Here is a 21,459-nt window from a genome sequence, read left to right as displayed (position 1 = left end):
GCTCTTAGGGCTGTGCTTACACTGAAATCTAACCAGATGAATCTAACATCCCAGAGTTCTAAGATTTTGCAGTGCAAATCATGGTGTTTGTTTGATTAACAGACAACAGCTAAAAAGAAACATTCCAGGAATTCAATTTTCTTGGCTAATCAGCAGATACCCAAATAATGAGTATCTTCTGACATTGCCCCCCCCCCACTCAAATCATTGAAAAGTTTACCCATAATAATAGGTGGACTTTAAAGAGTAGGTGGTGAGAATTTCTGATAAACACATCCTTAAAGACTGAATCACACATAAGTTGCAAAAGGAACCACCTGTGAAAATCACAGACTGTGACAAGGGAGGGTGGGAGGGGTAGAAGTTGGAAGATCCAGGCTGGGGTTGAACCTCTTTCAATCGCATTTTTATTTTTATTTAAAGTTTATGTATTTTGAGAGAGAGAGAGAGAGAAGAGAGAGAGAGAGAATGGGACAGGGGCAGAGAGAGGGAGGGAGAGAGAATCCCAAGCAGGCTCCAAGCTGTCAGCTCAGAGCCTGGCAAGGGGCCTGAACTCACGAACCCATGTGAGATCATGACCTGAACCAAAGTCAAGAGCCAGACCTTAAGGAGCCACCCAGGCACCCCTTTCAATCACATCTTTATTCACATAAAGTCAGAGTGAATCTGTTTCCTGTCTGTCATGCTTACTGTGGCCAGGGCGTTTAAGTCACCCACCCTACTGAAGCAGACGTTGTCAGAAGACAATCCTTCAGCACACTGGCTTTCTGCCTTAGGCACCCCCGTGTCTCCATTCCTTCAGGCTTTTGGCCACGTGCTGGGCCCACAAGCAAGACCGGCCAGGAGTGCCGGGGAGTAGCACCCCCAGGACTCCCCTCAAGAGATGAGGATAAATCCACCAGCCCCCTCAGCCCTTGTGGGACAACTGGAGGTGTCTTCTGTACAGCCTCGCAGAGGGGCCCCGGCAGGACTGAGGCCCAGCTGCCCTCCGAGGAAACCTGGGAGGTTGGCTTTCCTCCCTTCCCCAGCTCACTTCCTCACCTTCTTGTTTCCCAGGATCACTTCCCAAATATACTACTGGCCCCAAGTCCTTTGCTTCACTGTCCACTTTTTGGGGGAGTCCAACTAAAACTTCTATTGAAATTTCAGGTAAGTATGGACTTTAAAGGGATTATATTACTACTTTTTAGCAGAATTTTCTGGGTCATCCTGGAGAAGACCCAGAGAAAAGTAACCACACGAAAGAGTTGTACCATATTGTGGTTCTCTTCTCAAGTAGTCTTACCTGAGCTTATCGCGCCTCCCTAATTATACTCTAAACACACTGCAGTCTGGACCCGTGGGGACAGGGAGCTGGACACAGTGCTCACACTTCCTGCATATGAACTGATTTCATTCTCACAACAATGGCACGAAATGCGTACCGTTACTGTCCTTGTTTTACAGATGAGGAAACTGGGAGATTCAAGGAATTTGGTCCAAGGAACACGGCTAGAAAAGATAAAGCCAGGATTCTGGCCCAGGAAGCCTGGTTCCAGATCCCCGGAGAACAAGCCTCTGACACAACCCTGAGCGTGTGTGAGGTATTGAATCAATGTTTGCTCGATTGGAAAGTTACTACACGTAGAGAAAGGAAAGAAGACGGCCCACTAATCCCTTGAAATGTTTGAGGGCTTTGATCTGTAAGCCCCTTTGTTGGTCTGATGAAGTCCATGGAGTCTTTCCCAGAATAGTATTTTTAAGTGCATAAAAGAAAACACAGAGGAGTACAGAGAGGAAACCAATGATGTTAAAATTCACTTATCAAAACTGTACCCAAGGGGCACCTGGGTGGCTCGGTCGGTTAAGCATCCAACTTTGGCTCAGGTCACGATCTCGAGGTTCATGAGCTTGAGCCTTGTGTTGGGCCCTGTGCTGATAGCTCAGAGCCTGGAGCCTGCTTTGGATTCTGTGTCTCCCTATCTCTCTGCCCCTCCTCCACTCGTGCTTGGTTTCTCTCTCTCTCTCTCTCTCTCTCTCTCTCACTCTTAAAAATAAACATTAAAAAAAATTTTTTTTTTAATTTTTTTTTAATGTTTATTTATTTTTGAGACAGAGAGAGACAGAGCATGAGCAGGGAAGGGGCAGAGAGAGAGGGAGACACAGAATCTGAAACAGGCTCCAGGCTCTGAGCTGTCAGCACAGAGCCCGACACGGGGCTTGAACTCACGGACTGCAAGATCATGACCTGAGCCGAAGTCGGACGCTTAACCGACTGAGCCACCCAGGCGCCCCTAAAAAAAAATAAAAAATTTTAAAAAGGTACCCCAAATTGTTGTCTGGCAATATATGCATTTATCCTATGAGGAGATTATACCATCAATGGGTGTAATCTCTGTCATTGGGTTCCATAAATGTGTTGAATCTCTGTCCTTAGACTGTGACAGGAACCACTGCCCTAGTGGCTGGTTTCAGGATAGGCATCGATGGTTGGCTCCAGAAACCTGAACTACCAGACCTTTTCCCTCCAAGCCACCCCAACCCCACTAATGTTCTAGAACACAGATTTGATAGTATTTCTCACCAATTCTGAACCTCTCAGTGCTCCCTCTCTATTGTCCTCAGAATAAAGTCCAGCATGCCCAGGATGGCATTCAAGGCCTGTGTGATCTTGAATGCAGTAATTTACCGTACTCACCAATGACAGGTGCCTCCCACATTCCTTACACTCAGCCACAGTGAAGTCCCTGCTTCCCAAATCCACTATGCACTTCCCAGGGGGTCCCTGCTTCCTCTGCTGGGAATGAGGGACAGCCCCAAAGCAGAGTCCTTCCCCCTCAGCTTCTTCGTAAAGTCTTCCATGATGGCCCCTCTCCCAGGTAAAATTAATCACTCCTCCTCCCAGTACCCATTACTCTTTCCACATGCCTCCACTCTAGCGTAATGAACACATTACATTATGGTTATTGTGGACGTATTTGAGGGCCTACTACAACATGAACGCTATCTTATTAATCTCAAACAGGGCCTGGCAGAATATCGCGCCTAGGATGAAAGTCAGTTCATGGTGGTTAAGACGGATTTGAGGGTGGGAGACGGGTAGTTCAATTGACACAACTATGAGATAAGCTGCATAGAATGTCTCAGTATTTCCCATCAAAGGTCATGGATCTTCGGGCGACTGGAAACAAAGTTTGAAGCAGCCCGCCCAAATCATGAAGTTTCCTTAAAGACTTACGTTCTCTTAAAATTTCCTGTAAAACTGGCTCTCTCTGGCTTACTACGGTAACATTTGTTACCAAAGCGATGTTATCAGTTTTGTCGAAATTTTTAAAATAGACACTCCTAAAAAAATCTGTCCTCTCTCATGTGGCTTCTTGCTCTCTCTGGCCTGCCAATAAACCAGTGGGGACAGATACCAGGGCTGAGAGACAGGGACCTGGAAGGCTCTTCTTCCTGACCCCAGAGGTGAGGGCACCATTTGGCTGACTTTGACTGGAAGTCCAGGGAGAGACAAACCCCCCCCCCCCCCCCCCCCCCCGCCCAACCCCACCCCACCACCGCCCCAGGCAGCTAGATGCTGAATATACCGTATCTGGCACACCTAGCCTCCCAGCAAACAGTTCAGGGGCATAATTATTCCTCAACCTGTCCGGTTTCTAATCTTTCTCCAGGGCCTTTCAGTGACTTGTTTTGTGAAGGAGACAGCTTGTTGGGTTTTCCCAGGATGTCTCTCTGGGATTGTTACAGTTTTCATGATTCTTTTGTTGCTGTTTAGACTTTATCATCCCTGACATGTGACTTCCTTATCTTTACGGGGCACACTTTTCTTGGACTGAGGAGGGCCTGAGCATGTAACCAAGTTCTTCCCTTCTCTTTGAATGTGATCTATTTCTTGAAACTGTGGAATGGAGAGAGTGTGGATTTTTTTTTTTATGTTTATTTTTAGGGGGGGAAGGGGAACAGAGAGAAAGACTCTCAAACAGGCTTCTCACTGTCAGCACAGAGCCCGATGCAAGGCTTGAACTTATGAACCTCGAGATCCAGACCGGAGCTGAAATCAAGAGTCGGACGCTTAATCGACTGAGCCACCCAGGTGCCCTGAGAGCATGAATTTTTGAGTCAGGCAGAGTTGGTTTCAGACTTAGTCCTGAAACTCACTGGCTATATAACAGTGTGCAAACGGTATAACCTGGCACAGAGCAAACAGTCCATAAATGTGAATTTTCATTTCCTTCCTTTTACTAGAAAGAGACAGTATCTAGTTCTGGGGTCTGAAAACCTAGCTGGTGTTGGCCCCTCACCAAGAGCTAGTCGCCATAAAATCTGAGAGCTTAAAATCAGCACCATTCTTTGCTGGAAGCAAAATTAGCTTAAAATTAGTCATGGAAAGGGGTGCCTGGGTGGCTTGGTTGGTTGAGCATCTGCCTTCGGCTCAGGTTATGATCTCACGGTTTGTGAGTTTGAACCTGCTTTGGGCTCTGCACTGACCGCTCACAGCCTGGAGCCTGCTTCAAATTCTGTGTCTCCCTCTCTCTCTGCCCCTCCCCTACTCACACTCTGTCTCTCTCTGTCTCTCAAAAATGTTAAAAAAAAAAAGTTTTTTTTTTTAATTAGTCATGGAGGGTGTGCTGCAGATGACAACTCCCCGCGAGTGGGATCCGAGATCTATGCCTTTGTCGTGATGTCTCCAGCTCCTACCCAGCACGGGGACTCGACAAATGTCGGTTGACCGAATGAATGAATAAATGGACAAAGGGATGAGTGAATCATCCTTCTAGAATGATGAAGGACTTGAGATGAAAAACTAAATCATGTCAAAGTAATCAAATAATTTGTAATATGTGAATCTTATTTCTAAAAATCTATCTGATCCCTGAGACACTAATAACAAGTTGATGATGGAAGCACACAACGTGGGGGGTGGGGGGTGTGCAGAGGGTAGCAGAGCCTTGAGAGCAGGTGGACTAAGGAGGTGGCTGGCTGGCAGGAGTTAATTGTTAGGGCAGTCAGGAGTCAGCAGGGAAGGCACGAGAAGGAGGGGCCCTGTAATTACTATTGTTTGAGCATAAACACATGTGGTTTTTTCTGGCACATAATTGCTGTGTTTCTGGGTTGCAGTGGTAGGTTGTGACTGCTGGAGATGTTTTGGAGGAACTTCAGATGCCTAAGCTCGGCTTTGCATCATCAGATGGTTTCCTGCCATTTTGCCGTCTCTGGCCTCAGCAGCAAGCTCCCTGCCTGTCTCCCGTTTCCAGCCTCTCCCCATCGCGGTCCTTTCCAAATCACAAATCACAGTGACCTTTCCCAATCGCAAATCAGATCTTAGGAACCTCCCCGCTTAACACTTCCCGTTCCTATTTCCATTGGAACAAAAACCCCAACACCTGAGTGCTAGTCCCCGCCCCTGCGGCGTGAGCAGCCCTCGCTGCCCCCTCCAGGGCCTCCCCTCAAGTGTGTGACCTTGCAGGGCTCTGATGGCTCCGCCGGTGTTCCAAGCCCGTTCCCAGCTCCTGACCTTTCCGTTTGTCTTTCCCTCCGTCTGGAAAGCTCCTCCTGCTCTTCCCCACAGGCAGGCTCTTCCTCCCCTCTCAGCTCGCAGATTTGTCCATTCCCCACAGTGCCCTTCTCTGACTTTCTGAGCTAAGGAGCTCTCTCCTGTCCTCCCCGTTTCTCTACATGCTTATTTTCTCCGTGTCACTTAGGTCTACCTGAAATCATCTTACTAGTTTATCTTTTTAGGGCTGTTTTTATTTTCCCTTTCCCTGATAGCATATAAGGCTTAGAGGTTTACATCCGTCTGTCCCCGGCACAAAGTGGCCATGACAGGTGTTCAAAAATTATTTGTTAGGTGAATAAATAAATAAAATCTGTTCCACGGAGAATAAATAAGCTCATGGAACAGAATCTCTGCCACACTGTCACCATCATTTGTTAGAAAGTGGGGGTGCAACTGTTCCTGCAGGGAGGAGAGAGAAGCGTCCGGAGCAAGGAGCTTAGAGGCTGCCCCAGTCTTCTAGGAACCTAACCTCTGAGGGGTGATTGCCCTGCACGACACAACTGTTCCAAGAAGCTCCTTAGGAGTCCCTGAAACTGCAGGAACCCCGAAGAGCTAGTAAATCTGGAAGCTGTCAATGACCCCACTGCCCCAGAATCCTGTTACAAGCAAAAATGGGTTTGCTTGGTAACTGTCCTCACAGCTGACGTGAACACCAGTTTGGATGCCTGTACTAGTCAGCCCTCTTGGGTAAGAGTAATGGTGTTGCTTAGAAAAGTTCAGTGGCGATGACAATGGAACCTGGGTATCTAAACAAAATGGGGATTTACTAGAAAGATACGAGAGGCTCATGCTTTTAGGAGGAGGGACTGGCCTGATAAAGTCAAGAAGTAAGGAAATGCAGGGCAGAGCAGGTGAGCCACCGGGACGGGAATGCAAGCCAAGAAGGGTGCAGAGGCAGGAAGCCCATCCGGTTTCCCAGGCACAGTAGGTGGGCCCCTGCCTTCCCTCTTCCGTTCCTTTCAGGGTTGAGAAAGGGCAACCTTGTCTGAAGCAGGATGTCCACAGATTACGGAAGCAGTGCACTCTCCCCTGCCAGCTCTGCCTGTTGAAAAACGAAGAGGTGACGGCAACACCTTCGTCATTCACCTCCACAATGTGATTACACCCAGGCCTTGCCAGGGCCACAGGGCAAAGTGGCCCCGGCCAGTCCGGGCCGGGCTTTGCCCGGCCGCAAAGCGTGTGTCACAAAGTCACATGCTTGCAGGGACCAGCGGGTCAAGGAAATGTGGAAAGCCAGCTGGTCAAGAGACAGCTGTGGGGGGGGGGGGGGGGGAGGGGATGACACCCCTGCTGAGTGGAGATCAAGCCCAGCCAAGGCCTCCCACCCCGGGTGTATTTGTGGGAGAACCGTGTGGTTTCTTTCTTCAACATATTGATGGAATGGATTCATCAGTGGCTTTCCTGATTTTGAAGCAAGCTCTAGCGGTGTGACGCAGCTTGTGAGAGCCAAGTGTTTAACGTTTAGGAGTTTTCAAGCCAGTTGAAGTCATGTTGGTAGTTTAAAATTAGCACCATTCTTTGCTAGTGCAAAATTAGCTTAAAATGAACTATGCTTTAAATTAGTCATGGTGGGGGCGCCTGGGTAGCTCAGTTGCTTAAACGTCTGACTTCGACTCAGGTCATGATCTCACGGCTCGTGAGTTCGAGCCCCGCATCGGGCTCTGCGCTGACGACCCCGAGCCCGCGTCACGTTCTGTGTCTCCCTCTCTCTATGCCCCTCCCCCACTCACACTCCGTCTTTCTCTCTCTCAAAAATAAAACATAAAAAAAATTAAATTAGTCATGGTGGGAGTATTTACACCACGGGAATTGACAAATGCTACAAATCAGGGCTTTTGGGTTTTTTGTTTTGTTTTAAATCTTTCCCAGAGAGCAGGTTGTTAAACCACTGCCCTACGGCTTGTATTCCTGAAATAAACTGTGCTTGGTCTTATGTATTCTTATTTTTTTAAGTTTGAGAGAGAGAGCACGTGCATACACAGGTGTGCAAACAGGGGAGCGCCAGAGAGGAAACCCCAAGCAGGCCCCGTATCACCAGCACAGAGCACAACTTGGGACTTGAACCCACAAACTGTGAGATCATGACCTGAACCGAAACCAAGAGTCAGACGCTTAATCCACTGAGCCACCCAGGCACCCTTTATTGTAGTATTTTTTTGTTATCATTACTGGATTTTATTTTTAATCATAAATGAGATTGGTCTGTAGTTCTTTTTTATGGTGGGGGGGATGTCCTTTGTCAGCTTTCCATGTTTCTCTATGGCTCAGGTTGAATCTCTGATTCTCAATCATCTGAGGAATATTTTAAAATGCAAATGCCCAAAAAAAAAAAAAAAAAAAAAAAAAGGGGCGCCTGGGTGGCGCAGTCGGTTAAGCGTCCGACTTCAGCCAGGTCACGATCTCGCAGTCCGTGAGTTCGAGCCCCGCGTCAGGCTCTGGGCTGATGGCTCGGAGCCTGGAGTCTGTTTCGGATTCTGTGTCTCCCTCTCTCTGCCCCTCCCCCGTTCATGCTCTGTCTCTCTCTGTCCCAAAAATAAATAAAAAACGTTGAAAAAAAAAATTAAAAAAAAAATAAAATAAAATAAAATGCAAATGCCCAAGTCACGTACCTGATTAATTAAATCAGAATCTCTGGGGGTGGGCTCAAATACCAGTATTTTTATTTTATTTATTTATTTATTTTTAAATTTTTTTTAAACGTTTATTTATTTTTGAGACAGAGAGAGACAGAGCATGAACAGGGGAGGGGCAGAGAGAGAGGGAGACACAGAATCTGAAGCAGGCTCCAGGCTCTGAGCTATCAGCACAGAGCCCGACGCGGGGCTCAAACTCATGGACCGCGAGATCGTGACCTGAGCTGAAGTTGGCCGCTTAACCGACTGAGCCACCCAGGCACCCCCAAATACCAGTATTTTTAAAAGCTCCTCAGATAATTCCCATGTTCAGCCAAGATTGAAAACCACTGCCCCCAGTGCCCTAGCCTAGGGCTTCTTAAACAATGCAGAGCCTCATTTAGTGGGTCTAAGTGGGGGGTGGGGATTCTGCATTTCCAACCAACTGCCAGGGATGCGGATGCCACCGGTCCCTGGACTACACTTTGAGCAGACAAGATTTTGAATAATCTTGTAATTATCTGTGTTTCAAAGGTTAGATAAGATTCAGCTGTGCAGCCATTTCATCAATGCCTTTTCATTTTTTTAAATTTATCTGAGAGAGAGAGAGAGAGCAAGTGAGAGTGTGCACCCATGCACAAGCAGGGGAGAGGGGCAGAGGGGGAGAAAGAGAGAGAATCCTGAGCAGCCTCCACGTTCAGCAAAAAGCCAATGTGGGGTTCCATCCCACGACCCTGGGATCACGATTTGAGCCCAAATTAAGTTGGATGCTCAACAGACTGAGCCACCCAGGTGCCCCCCAATGGCTTTTTCAACAGCAAATCTCATTATTTTTTCTAATCTCTTCCATAGTCATTGATTTATTTATAGTTTCCACTTCTTTCTGTGTCAATTTTGCTATTCTGCATTTCTCAAAAAACCTATTTTTTCTAGGTTTTCAAATTCACTGCCAGAGTGACATGTGACATTTAATAGTCCCTCATCATTTTAAACACCCCTATATCTGTAGTTACAACAATTCAAATTCAAAAGTTTGAAAAATATTGAGGCAATCAACCAAACATCTGTGACTGACTGATCCTTAGAGTTCCAATTTGAGATCCTTCCAAAGACCCCCAATTACTCCATCATTTCTCTGGTTTTTAAGTCGTTGCTGACTCCAGAAGATTCCATTAAACTAGTTACTCAAGAGGTAATCTCAGAAACAATTCCGGAGCTGGTCATAGTTAACCCTATAATTCAATCACTTTATATTACAGGTGGGGAAACTGAGGCCCATAGGGGAGTATGACTTATTCACTTATAATGGACAGATTAAAAGTAGAATGCAGGATGTCCAGGAATCCAGTCGGGGATAGGAGACATATCACCATTACACCCTTAGTGTAGCCCCCACAATCCAACAATTTAAGAACGGTCACCAAATGTGAAATGATGTATAAAGTAGGGTATTTATCTGGCACCCATGGCCTTTGATATTGAGACCATTTTTGTCGTGTTCACACCTTTTTTCTATAACCCTGAGAAGGTGATATAATTAAGAAACCAATGATTGGAGCTATTGTGCGCTGTTTGTGGGAGCAGAGAATGGCATAGCCACTGTGGACAGTACGGTGGTTCCTCAAAGAATTGAAAATAAAATTAGCCTATTATTCAGCAATGCTACCTCTGGGCATATATCCAAAATACACGAAAGCAGAGTCTCAAAGAGATAGTTACACACTCGCGCACACAGCCGCCATTATTCACAATGGCCAAAATGTGGAAGCAATTCAATTGTCCATTGACACATGAATGGGCAAGCAAAATGTGCTATATACATGCAATGGAAGATTATTCAGCCTTAACAAAGAAGGGAATTCTGACCTGTGAACAACCTGAAGGCAAAAGGGAGTTTTTCCCAGAGCCCGTGATCCCACACTCATTCACCACCCATGCACTTGGAGCTCCAGTCTCTCCCATTGAGCAGAAAGCCGAGGCCCACCTGCTCATGCCACTGAAACTGCCATCAGAGCTGCTGGAGCCCTCAGCGTCCCCTCGCCACCACCTCGACCCCACCCCAGGACCCCAGCAGTGCACGGCCCACAACCGTCTACCACAGCTGCTGTCGATGTCACAAAGAGGGGCCGGGGAGAGGGCATTTCTTTCTCCCACCCTCCTGCCTTCCAACCAACTCACACAAGGGCCTTGCGCCGGCAGAACCTAACTGGCATGGAACCCAGCTGGCAAGGAAGTTTGGAAAATGCGGTTTCCAGGCTGCCATCCTCTGAGACACGGAGGAGAACGTGGAAAGGCAGCAATGAGGCTGAACGGCCGCAGACGATAGCCGGGTGTAGTTACCAAGAGGGAGTGATGAGGCAAGGAGGTGGGATCTGAACATCAAGTCTTGAGATTCGCACACATCCCACCAAGTAATGCTCAGCAGCCCTGACTGGGGGCGGGGAGTGGGGGGGGGGGGGTGGGCACAGATTCCATCTGGCATGGCCCTGCTTCTCTGGTCTTTCCATAAAAACCGCCTAGCCCAGAGGATACTCCTGTGCTGGCCTCAGGAGGGAAGCTGGAGGTTGCGGAGTCCTCCCTGCAGAAGAGCTCTATGTGCTGAGGGTCTTCTGTGAGGTCGAAACAACCTAGAAACCTGAGACCCCGTTTAGGAGCTGCGGTAGTCTGCTCAGCTGCCATAGCAAAATACCACAGGCCGGGCAGCTTGAATGGCAGGCATTTATTTTCTCACGGTTCTGGACACTGGAAGTCTGAGCTCAAGGTGTAGGACTGAGACCGGTCTCCCTGGCTTGCAGACAGCCACTTTCTAGCCTCGTCCCCACACGGTCTTCCTTATCTCTGTGTGCACGTTCCTGGTGTTTCTTCCTCTTCTAAGAAAGACACCAGACTTGTTGGATCAGGGCCTACCCTTATGGCCTCATTTAACCTTAATTACCTCTTTAAAAGCTCTATCTTCAAATACGGTCACATTGGGGATTTAGGGCTTCAAGGCAAGAACTGGGAAGGGGAGGGCAGTGGGCACTGTTCAGTCCATAAGAGGAGCCAAGTGGATATTTGTGACTCACAATAAACAGAGACCGGGCTGTTAAGTCCTGGTCAGGAATCTGCCGATCACCCCCATCCCTTTACCCCCAGTTAAAACCTATTTTGGCCTTCTGTTCATTTATACAGGCAGGCATGTACTGGAGGCATGGATGTTGACATCAGGCAGATGATTACAGAGAGACAGTGGCATACTCACAGCACTTAGGGCACAGGCACCCAGAAGAGAGCTCCCCACTCAGGCTGTTGGTGGGAGGCAACGTTGGCAAAGATCCCAGGGAAGTGTTCCCGGAGACGGAGACCCTAGAGACCGGTCCTGAAATAGGAGACGGACTTATCCACTTGAGAAGGGGATTCCTTTAACCAGCAAGCTGCCAAAGGCCCCAAGGGTCCCTATTTGACTAGAGCCATCCCGGAGGGAGCTTAGAGTCCGTGTACAACATTTCTACTTAAGATCTGGGCCTCTGGATCAGGAATAGGAGAATCACCTGAGAGCTCGTTAGACCCTCAGGGCCCATCCCAGACTTACTGAATCAAAATCCATAATTGAACAAGATCCCTAGGAGATTTGTGTGAAGATTAAAAGTTGGGAAACACTGATCAAATACAAAACTATTGTTTCACAGAAGGAAAAACCAAGGCCCAGAAAGAGGACATGGTCCTTTTAAGATGACACAGCATTCACAACAAACAAACAAAAAAGTCCCAAATCTAAGCCCCTGCCCCTGCCTTGCAAACAACTTTCCTACCGTGGACTAACATATTCACCAGCTCACCTGAGACTGCTACATCACATTCTGATGCTGACCTTTGTACTCAATGAGCCCTTGGAGGGCTTGTTAGTAATTCTAACTCACGAGGTGAAAACGAACTTGGCGGGGGGGGGCGGGGCTCCCAACAATATACCTCAGTTGATGCTGTTCTGCCTCCCGTTTGGGATGGTCTTGACTGCTTTCTGGCAGACTCCCACCATGTCTGTATTTTCCTGGGGGTTCACTATTCTCCCTGGTGTTGTTGCCACGATCGCTGCCTCTACCTACACGATATTAAGTTCATCCTAGCACCTGGGACCCCAGTGCCAACCTCAGGTGGCCCTTGTAGGCCCATCTTCCATATTCAATGTGTGTCTGTTTCTTATTATTCCAGTTTATGTCTTTATGTGGTAGCCACCACCAATTGTCTGGATCAGGGACTATCCTTGAACTTGGTTTAAGGTGTTTTGAGACTCTTGGTGCCCCTTGTACACCTCACAAAAGCATATGCAAGTACTTCTTGAAGGAAGGTACTTTCAATATAGAGGCCTCAAATAAGCCAACAAGGTAGATCAACAAGGCACATTTGTTGGTATCTTTGGGAACAGGAAACTATAGCAACTGATACAGTCTTCCCCGAACTAAGTAGAACTTCTAAGGGAAAAAAAATGCAATAACCAAAACACATATAAGCGTACCTACAAATCTCAATGGATAACTTTAACCCTAAAAGAAATACAACTGAAGACAGAATTAGAGAATTGGAAGATAGCTCTGAAGAAATTCTTCAGAGCATCATTCCAACAGCTAAAAAAGATAGAAAATGTAGAGGTGCCTGGCTGGCTCGGTTGGAGGAGCATGCAACACTTGATCTCAGGGTCGTGAGTTCAAGTCCCATGGTGGGTGTAGAGATTATTTAAAATAAATAAATAAATAATTTGTAAAAAAAATTTAAAAAGAGGGAAAATGCAGAAGGAAAGATAAGAGACATAGAAAATGTATTTTTAAAGTCTAACATACGTTTTGGGACACCTGGGTGGCTTGGTTGGTTAAGCGTCTGACTTGATTTTGGCTCAGGTCATGATCTCACAGTCATGGGATCAAGCCTTACACTGTGCTCCATGCTGAGTATGGAGCCTGCTTGGGGTTCGTTCTCTCTCTCTCTTTTTCTTTCCACCCTTCCCCCCAGCTTGTGTGTGCTCTCTCTCTCCAAAAAAATAAATAAACATTTAAAAATAAAATAAAAGTCGAACATACATTTTATCAGAGACTCAGAAGGAGGAGTGAGAGAGAAGGGGGTGGAAGCAATCCTGAAGATGTAGTGAAGGTCTGAAAAGGTGACCCTTACAGCACTGACCAAGAGTAAAAGGTCTGCTGAAAAGAAACAGATGGTCTCCATGTGTGTGCCTAGTGGTGGGTTCTTTCTTCCTCCCTGGAACTGGAGAAGCAGAATCAAAGGGCTGAGTTTCACCTCCAGTCTCATCCTTGGGTACAATACCCCCCACCCCTAGTTGTATTTTGTTGTTGTTGTTGTTGTTGTTGTTGTTTTTCATCTGTTTCCAGCAGGTCCTTATGCTATATGTGAAAATTTTTTTTTTTTTTTTAAATTTTTTTTTCAACGTTTTTTATTTATTTTTGGGACAGAGAGAGACAGAGCATGAACGGGGGAGGGGCAGAGAGAGAGGGAGACACAGAATCGGAAACAGGCTCCAGGCTCCGAGCCATCAGCCCAGAGCCTGACGCGGGGCTCAAACTCACGGACCGTGAGATCGTGACCTGGCTGAAGTCGGACGCTTAACCAACTGCGCCACCCAGGCGCCCCAGTGTGAAAATTTTTTTAAAAATTCAGTGTTTATTTTGGATTTTACATACATGGCAGACAATCTTTAGGCAAAAATGTATAGTTCACTGAATAAGAAAGTGTTTTCTTTTTTCTGGCATTGTTGATGTTAGAGATATCTGGGACAGGAAACAAACCCCTTTGGAGTCTGAGTGGCAGGCCTGTTGCCAATGGCTGTGTGGTTTGTGCACTGCACAAACCTACTAATGAATGAGCACTTTCATGCAAAATAGAAAACAGTACTGCTCTGGGCAAGTGCAGCTCGATCATAGCTTGTGGAGCACCTTGGTGTGGAAGGTGCCCTCTGGCAGACACCGTCCCTGTAGCCAGAGGACACAGCGTGACCAGGAGAGCCACGGCTGGTTTCAGATCCCATCTTCTCAAGCTGTGTAACACCAAGGTGCCCCACCAAGCTATGATCGGGCTGTACTTGCCCACAGCAGGACTGGTTTCTATTTTGCATAGAAGTGCTCATTCATTAGTGGGGTGCTACCAAACTGTCCACTGGAGAAATGTCTAATAAAATATGAACCCCAAAATATATAAAGAACTTATCCCACTCACCACCAAAAAAACAAAGAATCCAGTAAAAAAAAAAAAAAATGGGCAGAAGACATGAACAGACATTTCTCCAAAGAAGACATCCAGGTGGCCAACAGACCCATGAAAAGATGCTCAACATCACTTGTCATCAGGGAAATGAAAATCAAAACTACAATGAGATATCACCTCACAGCAGTTGGAATGGCTAAGATAAAAAAAAAAAAAAAATACAAGAAACAGGGGCTCCTGGGTGGCCCAGTTGGTATAGAGCATCCAACTCTTGATTTCAGGGTTGTGAGTTCAAGCCCCACATTGGGCGTGGAGCCTACTTAAAACAAAAACAAAAAACACAAGAAGCAAGTGTTGGTGAGGATACAGAGAAAAAGGAATCCTTGTGCACTGTTGGCAGGAATGGAGACGGGTGCAGCCACTGTGGAAAAAGATATGGAGGTTCCCAAAAAAGTTAAAAATAGAACTATTCTATGATCTAGTAATCACTCTACTGGGTATTTACTCAAAAAATACAAAAACACTAATTCAAAGGGCTACATGTGTCCCTGTGTTTATTGCAGCATTATTTACAATAGACAAATTATGGAAGCAGCCCAAGTGTCCGTCAACAGATGAATGGATAAAGAAGATGTGATATAGATAGATAGACAGATAGATAGATAGATATAGTATAATGCTAAGTGAAGTAAGTCTGAGAAAGTCAAGTACCATATGAGTTCACTCATATGTGGAACTTAAGAAACAAAACAAATGAACAAAGGGGAAAAAAGAGAGAGAAACCAAGAACCAGACTCTTGGCTATAGGGAGAAAACTGATGGTACCAGAGGGGAAGCAGATGGGGGGATGGGTAAAATAGGTCAAGGGGATTAAGAGTACACTTACCATGATGAGCACTGAGTAATGTATAGAATTTATGAATCACTATATTGTACACCTGAAACTAATATAACGCTGTATGTTAACTACACTGGAATTAAAATCAAAAACTTAAAAAAAGAGGGGCTCCTGGTTGGCTCTGTTGGCTAAGTGTCTGACTCCTGATTTCAGCTCAGGTCATGAACTCATGGTTTGTGAGTTCAAGCTCTGCACTGGGCTTGACACTGACAGTGCAGATCCTGCTTGGGATTCTCTCTTTCTCAAAATAAATAAATAAATGAAAAAAAACAACCTTAAAGAAAGATGAATCCATTCTCAGTTATCTCGCAAGGGCAAGCCAAAGCTAGGTAACTGTGTGTGTGTGTGTGTGTGTGTGTGTGTGTGTGTATACATGGTATCCCATGCCTTGTCAGGCAACTAATGCCCAGGTTTACCTGGCACTAGGGGGTTTCCTGTGATGTAGGACTGTCCTAGCCAACTGGGATGGTTGTTCACCCTGCTTTTGGGAATTCCCACAAGTTGGGCAACCTTGGACTGTTATTACATGAAGGACTGAAATTCCTAGTGTTTTCCCTTTCTCTTCCCCTGTGGTTCCCAGGCCTTGGGCTGACCCTTATGTTTAAAGGGTACGGGCTGTGTCACAGTGGGAGGAAGTCTTCCCATGCAAAGTATGCATCTAACGGGGATGTTCCAGGATCAGCTGCTCAGAATTCTTGGTTGACTTGGAAGGTTACTTTTCTCCCCATCCATCCCTCCCAAAGGTGCTGCCTGACTACTACTCATTGTTTCTTACTCTTTGTTCTGTTCTCTTTTTTCTAACTCGGTTCTGCACGCCTTCAGAACACTATTTCTCCGCTCTTTGGGTCCCTGAATACAAAAGACCCCTTTCCTAATCTGACCCCTGGTCTACCTCTGAGCTTCCGGTTGTTTTTTTAAATTGCCTTCCTCCCTCCTGATTATAAAAGTACATATATTTGTTGTAAAATATTTAGAGAGTACAGAAAAGAATTAACATTTTATTGTACTACATTTCTTACCAGTATTTTTTCTAAGAATATTTTTATATAGTTCAGAACAGACTGTATAATTTTATATTTGGATCTTTTTTAAGATTAGCATTGAAACATAAACATTGTATTAAAATGTTAAAAACATTTTCCTATGACAGTCACATCAGCAGGTTGGCAGACTAGGAAGGCACAGGCTTTCCTTCCCCCACAGAGATACAGAGGTTAACTACATGTATGGACCAAAATACCTCTGTGAGAACTGTACAGACCAGCTGAAAGCTACAACACCCAAGCCCTTGTAAAACCAAGAAAGGACTCCAGCAAAAAGGAGATGCTACAATATATAAAGAACTCCTATAACTCAATGACAATGGCAAACAACAAAAATGGAAAGGACTGGAATGGACATTTTCCCAAAGATGGTATACAAATGGCCAAGAAGCATATGAAAAGATTCTCAACAGCACTAGTCATCAGATAAATGTGAATCAAAGCCACAGTGAGATGGGGCGCCTGGGTTGCTCAGTCAGTTAAACATCCAACTCTTGATTTCGGCTCAGGTCATGATCTCATGGTTCGTGAGTTTGAGCCCTGCATTGGGCTCTCTGCTGACAGTGTGGTGCCTGTTTGGGATATTCTGTCTCTCTCTCTCTCTCTCTCTCTCTCTCCTCTCCCCTGCTCATGCTCTCCTCCCACCCCCCCCCCCCTTTAAAAATAAATAGATAAACATTTAAAAAACCCACAATGAGAATGTAAACTGGTGCAGCCACTCTGGAAAACAGTATGGAGATTCCTCAAAAAATTAAAAATAGAACTACCCTACAACCCAGAAGTTGCACTACTAGGTATTTATCCAAGGGATACAGGAATGCTGTTTTGAAGGGGCACATGCACCCCAATGTTTACAGCAGCACTATCAACAATAGCCAAAGTATGGAAAGAGCCCAGATGTCCATCGATGGATGAATGGATAAAGAAATACATATACAATGGAGTATTACTCGGCAATCAAAAAGAATGAAATCTTGCCATTTGCAACTATGCGGATGGAACTAGAGGGTATTATGCTAAGTGAAATTAGTCAGCGAAAGACAAATATCATACGACTTCACTCATATGAGGACTTTAAGAAACAAAACATATGAACATAAGGGAAGGGAAGCACAAATAATATAAAAACAGGGAGGGGGACAAAACAGAAGAGACTCTTAAATATGGAGAACAAACTCAGGGTTACTGGAGGGGTTGTGGGAGGGGGATGGGCTAAATGGGGAAGGGGCATCAAGGAATCTACTCCTGAAATCATTGTTGCACTATATGCTAACTTGGATGTAAATTAAAAAGTAAATAAATAATTAAAAAAAACCCAAACCCTCAGTTTACTAACCACACAGCCCATCATAGCAACCCCTTCTAGGCCTGCTCACTGCCTTCCTATCCCTTTGGATAGTTCTTCCCTACGTGAATAGCTTATTCTGTAACCAGCTAACAAACTGTCCTATCTCAACATCCTTGTTAAAACCAAATTTAAGCGTTTCATCCACCACTGCATTGTTTAAATACTTCTGATTTCTTGGCAGGCTTCCAAATACGATTTTCTATTTTTTTCCCAAATATAAGTACTTCTAGTACTCAACACTTTGATTTTGGCCCAGTAAAGCTGATTTCACACTCCTGGCCTCCAAAAAAAAAAAAAAAAAAAAAAAGACTATTAAAATTGTGGAGGACTCCAAAGAATTTTTATGTGAGTTCTAGCTATCGATGTGTACCATATTGGAAATTAAAACTAAGAAATATCTAAGATGTTTGTTGATTCATTTCAGAATGACAATAAACTCACTACATGTGGGTTTAAATAACATACTTTTATATGAAAATGACTACATTTTCAGAGCTAAATAAATAAATAAATAACCCACAATGAGATATCACTTTATATCCGTTAGAATGCTACTATCAAAAATATACACATTAACAAGTGTTGCTGAGGACGTGGAGAAATTGGAACCCTCGTTCCAATTGGGTAGGACTGAAAAATGGTACAACCACTATGGAATGCAGCATTGAGGGTTCTTAAAATTTAAAAACAGACCTGCCATACAATCCAGCAATCCTACTTCTGGGTACACGGCCAAATGAGTTGAAAGGAGGGTCTCAAGAGATATTTGTACACCTGTGTTTATAGCGGCATTATCCGCTGTAGCAAAGGATAGAAGCAACCCAGATATCCATTGGCAGATGAATGGATAAGCAAACTGTGGTATATACACAAAGTGGAATTTTATTCAGCTTTAAGAAGGAATGAAATCCTGTTACATGCTACAACATGGATAAACTTTGAGGATGTCACACTAAATAAAATAAGTCCGTTGCAAAAAAAGACAAAAAACGATACGATTCTGCTTATATGAGATCACTGAAGTAGTCAAATTCACAGAAACGTAAGGTATAATGGTGCTCACCAGAGCCTAGGGAGGGGAGGCGAAAAGGAAAATGGCATTAAGTGGGTACAATGTTTCAGATTTACAAGATGAAAATGTTCTTTTTTTTTTTTTTCAATTAAAAACAATGTTTATTTATTTTGAGAGAGAGAGCATGAGTGAGTGGGGGAGGGACAGAGAGAGAGAGACAGAGACAGAGACAGAAAGAGAGAATCCCAAGCAGTTTCCGCACTGTCAGTGCAGAGCCCAACATGGGGCTCGATCTCACGAACCATGAGAGCATGACCTGAGCTGAAATCAAGAGTCCGATGCTTAACCGACTAAGCCACCCAGGCGCCCAGCAAGATGAAAATGTTGCAAAGCTCTTTAACAATGTGAATACAGTTAACGCTACTGAACTGTCCACTTAAAAATGGTTGATGATAAATTTTGTTATGCGTATTTTTCACCAGTTTAAAAACACTTCCTATATATAATGTCCATTGACTATATTCTATTTTGTCGTGTGATGTACTTTAGTTGGCTTATCCATTTTCTCACTAGTCATTTGGACCAGGGGTCAGCAAACTTTTTATTAAAGGACCAGTTAGAGAATACTCTAGGCTTTGCTGGCCATAGTCTCTGCTGTGAGAGCATGAAAGGAAATATAAACAATGTGTACGTGGGTGTGGCTGTGCTTCAGTGCAACTTTACTTACCAAAATAGGAGAAAGGCTGGATTTGATCCATGGGTCACGGTGGCTGAACCGTGGTGTAGACTGTTTCTAATATTTAGTGTTACAAATCATGCTGCTAATAAACACCTTTGTAAAGGAGTCCTTATAGATATGTTAGCTTGTCTCGGAGGAAAGAACCCTACAAATTAATGCGAAACAAAGCATGACCATTTCTAAGGTCCTTGACACATACTCTGGGACACAGGTTAAAGCAGCTCTCTGAATAGTGACCTGACCCTGATTCAGCAACATCCTGGACTCTGCCCAAGAGAATACCTGGAACTAGCCTATCTTTCGTTCTAAGCATACACCACGAGCTCAGCTCCCCTGAGTTTTCTCCATCCCTCCAGATCCTTCAGCCCCTTTGCACTTGGCAATCACACCAATTTCTCTCTTCCTCTAATTGTCCCTCAGTCTGTGCGCTGCCCTTTCCTCCCCAACCCCACTGGGAGCAGATGGCAGACTAAGTGGCAGAGTAAGTGCGCTCATTTCAGCTCCTTCTAGAAACCCCACTAGAACGATAACAAAAGGGTTTTGTACAGGATAAAGTCATAAAGATGTAACAGAATGGGGGGAGAGGGGACTTGAAAGCAGAGGGAGGAGTAACAACTGACCTAGTGTACCTGAGAAGCTGAATCTGAAGCCAATAGTGATGAAAAGTAAGAAAGCAACTCAGTCCGCACGGAGAACTCCCAAAGGTTTTGTGCCTCAGGATCGTGGGTACAGATGGCATTGAAAATAGGTCTTTGAGGAGCAGTTATACCCCCAAGCCCCCTCCCCATGTCCCCAAGGCCAGACAGCCGAACAGTCCCCACCCTAGAGCAAGACTAGAGGCTAAACACAAAATGTGTCTCTTGGCCTAAGGGGACACACCAGGCAAAACGGAGGATGCACCACTATACCGTAAATAGTACTCCTAAACACTTTCCCAGCAAACTCTGTGAAAGCTTACGTGCCAAATGTTGAGATTCTCCCCACTCCACACTGGCTTGGCTCCCAGATCACGAGTAGCGTGGATGGTATCCACCCGGCAGGGGCTGAAAGCTTATTTTCGGGAGAGACCTAAAGATAGCAGACTAGAGGTTATACAAAGCCAACAGCCTCGTCGGATCGCCACACCGGGAAGCCCACATGGACAGCTCCCCCTCGTGCTCAGAGATTCCCAGCAGCTCCCCGTTCTAAAATATAAATGGAAAACCAAGGATCACTACACATCTGGGAAAAGCCCCTAAAAATAAAGATAGAGACCAAAACAGGAAAGGGGAAAAAAGAGAGAAGACAGTGTGATGGTTAATTTAATAACCATGAGTTAGATGAATTCTTTCTCTCTGCCTCACTATCCTTGACCTGGGACTACAGATCTTAGACTTCTTAGCCTTCTTGAGTGTGTGGGCCAGTTCCTTACAGTAGTTCTCCCTCTCTCTCTCTCTCTCTGTATATACATAAACTGTATACAATTGAGACTTGAACGACATGGGTTTGAACTGTGTCCATTTATATGCAGATTTTTTACAGCACAGTGCTATAAATGTATTTTCTCTTTATTATGGTCTTAACATTTTCTTTTCTCTAGCTTACTTTATTGTAAGAATAGAGTATATGATACAGATAACATACAAAGTATGTGTTAATTGACCATTTATGTTATCAGTAAGGCTTGCAGTCAACAGTAGGGTTAAGTTATTGCAGATATTTTACTAGCCCTTGTGTTGTTCACGTGTCAACTGTATGTATCTACCTATATACCTATCTATACATAGGTTCTGTTTTTCTGGAGAACTCCGACTAATACACAGGGACACTGTGTATTTATTTATTTATTTATTTATTTTTTTTCAACGTTTTTTATTTATTTTTGGGACAGAGAGAGAGACAGAGCATGAACGGGGGAGGGGCAGAGAGAGGGAGACACAGAGTCGGAAACAGGCTCCAGGCTCCGAGCCATCAGCCCAGAGCCTGACGCGGGGCTCGAACTCACGGACCGCGAGATCGTGACCTGGCTGAAGTCGGACGCTTAACCGACTGCGCCACCCAGGCGCCCCGGGACACTGTGTATTTAGGGAGATAGCCTAAATT

At 45.1% G+C, this 21,459-nt stretch overlaps 1 long non-coding RNA gene across 1 annotated transcript; it reads right to left on the bottom strand.

Moving 5' to 3' along the window:
* Positions 1-18,483: 18,483 nt before the first annotated feature.
* On the bottom strand, positions 18,484-21,189 carry LOC131511811 (uncharacterized). Its single transcript, XR_009261755.1, has 2 exons — positions 20,336-21,189; positions 18,484-19,522 (listed from the first exon to the last, which is right to left on the bottom strand). It is a non-coding gene; the product is annotated as an uncharacterized LOC131511811 (long non-coding RNA).
* Between the last annotated feature and the right edge of the window lie 270 nt (positions 21,190-21,459).

Source organism: Neofelis nebulosa, chromosome 5 (genome assembly GCF_028018385.1).
Source record: "Neofelis nebulosa isolate mNeoNeb1 chromosome 5, mNeoNeb1.pri, whole genome shotgun sequence".
NCBI lineage: Eukaryota > Metazoa > Chordata > Mammalia > Carnivora > Felidae > Neofelis > Neofelis nebulosa.
Note: the sequence above shows the minus strand (reverse complement) of the source record. Positions and strands in the feature narration are given on the sequence as shown.